Genomic DNA, 2,725 nt, shown 5'->3' on the forward strand with positions numbered 1-2,725 from the left:
TCTCTTTCACCCCCACCCCACCCATCTCCCTAAAAATAATTATGCTTCCATCAGCATGAGGAAGCAAACATCAACAGAGCAGTCAGTAAAGCTAATAAAGGTCCCCTCGTTCAAGGTGAGGCCATTAAGAACTCGTAGGAGGGCTGACAAGATGTGTAACCCGCGAGGAACTCACTCCCCGGGGACAACCTGTTAATGCGTGTTCCGTGTCCATGGCCATATAGAGCGACAGATCGGGGGATAGAGGGCGCTAACTTCCGTCGGCGCATGCGTGTCTCAAGGGGAGAGGGCCGGACGGAAACACAAACACGACGTAAATTTGTACAGAAATCTGCCGGGTTTTCTCGGTTAACTGCTGCTGTTTAAACATGGCGTTTCCTGTGCTTGGAACTAATCCGTCAAGGGATCGTTTTGAACGCCCTTAAACGACAAAAGCTTTTGAGTTCGAATTAGAGTTTTGTTTGGAATCTTCCTGTCTCTACGAGGGCTCCTGTCTCACAAATCAAAGCTCCAATCTGTATCGGTTCAAATTGAGGAACTACAAGTCACGTTTTCTGTTTGCTCTCGTTTGAATTGTCCAACAAGAGGATCTCTGGTTGAAATTCGCTTCCTCTTGACTTTTGTTTTCAAAGTATAATTTTAGCTGTTTTATCGTCTCTTTTTTCCACTTTGTGGATTAATAAGAAAAGGGAGGAGGTTCTTAATTGCACTTCTGCTGCATACACAATACGTTGTGACAGCGGTGTACAATCAGAAAACGCGCAATGAATAATGAGAATCATACACAGGACTACCCATATTCGGAATGGCATGTAATCAGAACCGCACGTGGCAAAATCGGAACCATCGTCATTTACAACAAAAATCAATAAGAATTTCATTGGCATTAAGGTTTATTTAGATTGAAAATAGATTCAAATTTATTCTTTTCGTTCCTGAAATTCTTGTGCTTTACATAGTCATTTGTTCTGTACATTTCACAGGGAGCCATACGTTTGGGTTGTTACAAACTCGTCAACGACCTAGATGGACGAATTCCAGACCTGATTCAAGAAAGTTCAGTGTGTGTTGGGTTTTTTTCAAGTTCATTTCCTTCAGGCGTCATGCATTAAATAAGAAGCAACGTGGTCTCCTTCCAGGCTTCGCGTGTAGTATCTGTAGGGGGTGAACCGCAAAAAAGGAAACATTGAAGTGGATTTTAATACTAAAAGCGCTGAGGACCATCTAATTGTAACTTATTTTCCTTTTAAGAAGCAGAAACCTCTCTCGAACTCTAAGGATATGGAAAGTATTTACAGCAACAATTATTTGAACAGCAGATGGTAGTTAAGATGTTGCTAGCTAAAATGGCAATGGGAATGGGCAAAATAGAATTCTGTTTTACTCTCAACACCACCCCCACCCCCACCCCACCCCACCCACTATTCTCCAGGCACCCCGCCCCCTTTTTTCCCATAGCCCGTTTCTTTTCCGCCGAGTCGCTCTGAAGTCTTGTTTTAATCTGAGTTTTTCCATTGATTTTCTCATCTTTGTCTTCCTTCATTTCGCCAACGTTAACAGCGGTGGGTTTTTTTAAGGGTTTTCTTTTCATTCTGATATTTTATCTCCATGTAAACAGGCATTCTTCTTTTCGTATAAGTATTTTTCTAAGATTTATATTTACAGTTATCTATACATGTATATTATGCCAAGAGGGAGTTCTCGGCTGAATTTAACGACAATTTGAAGACTATGAGAGTTGTCTAAAAGGAAAGAATTTCAAGCATACGAGTATTTTTTGTGTGTGAGTGTTTGTTTTTATGGGGGGTTTTGGTTGTTTCGTTTTTGTTTTTGTTTTTGTTTTTGTTTTTACAAGATAGGTTTCAGCTATTTGGCCGGTAGTCTCACAATTCACACAAGTAAATACCAACACTTTGATTTGCAATGCACATATATGCATAGGGACAAAATAATCCGAAATACAACTTTGAGCATTGGAACCCTAGCAGCAGGCACAATTAACCTAAAATATGTTACGTTGAATTTACACTGCACATGGTAACTTTTGACGAAAACAGCAATTACAAAAACAGAAATTCCAAGTGTGAATATTGATTGACCTGTGATCTATCCTACAGTGTAGAGAGACCGCTATTTTGAAATAAAAAATTCTCCAAGCACTTCAGCAAAAATTATATACTAAGCGCATTGACTTCTGCAAACATTAAGCGTCATAAAAGCGTAATAGGTTCCTGTTTGCTGAAAGATTATTATCAGAAAAAATGTATAGTTTGTACTCGTCCATCTCTTTGCCTTTTCTTTTTTTTTTCTTTTCTTCGTTTTACCTGAAAAAACAAAACTACCGATACTGTTACCTTGGGAACAAGTCGTGAAGTTGTTGGTGTATGAAGATAAATAATCTTTGGGTCGATTCTGACACCCAGTTATCCGCAACTTTAAATTAATACAAAGGAAATAGTAAGAGTAGAAAGCTCAAATTTGACGTCATCTCATCATCTCATTTGACGAGATCTTAACTATGGTGCCTGGGGGTGGGCAGTTCGGGTTGAAGGTCTCGTTTAAAAAAAATTTCTAGATTGTTTTCTTTGGGATATTCTTTCAGGGGAGGGGGGGGTCAGCTCAGCTTGCAATCTGTTTTGGACTGGTATTTGCTCACCTCGAGACTAACCACACACAATATAACGTACAGAAACAAACGTCTGACAAGAGATGTGGGTTGCTTTTT

Source organism: Aplysia californica, unplaced genomic scaffold (assembly GCF_000002075.1).
Source record: "Aplysia californica isolate F4 #8 unplaced genomic scaffold, AplCal3.0 scaffold00105, whole genome shotgun sequence".
Taxonomy (NCBI): domain Eukaryota; kingdom Metazoa; phylum Mollusca; class Gastropoda; order Aplysiida; family Aplysiidae; genus Aplysia; species Aplysia californica.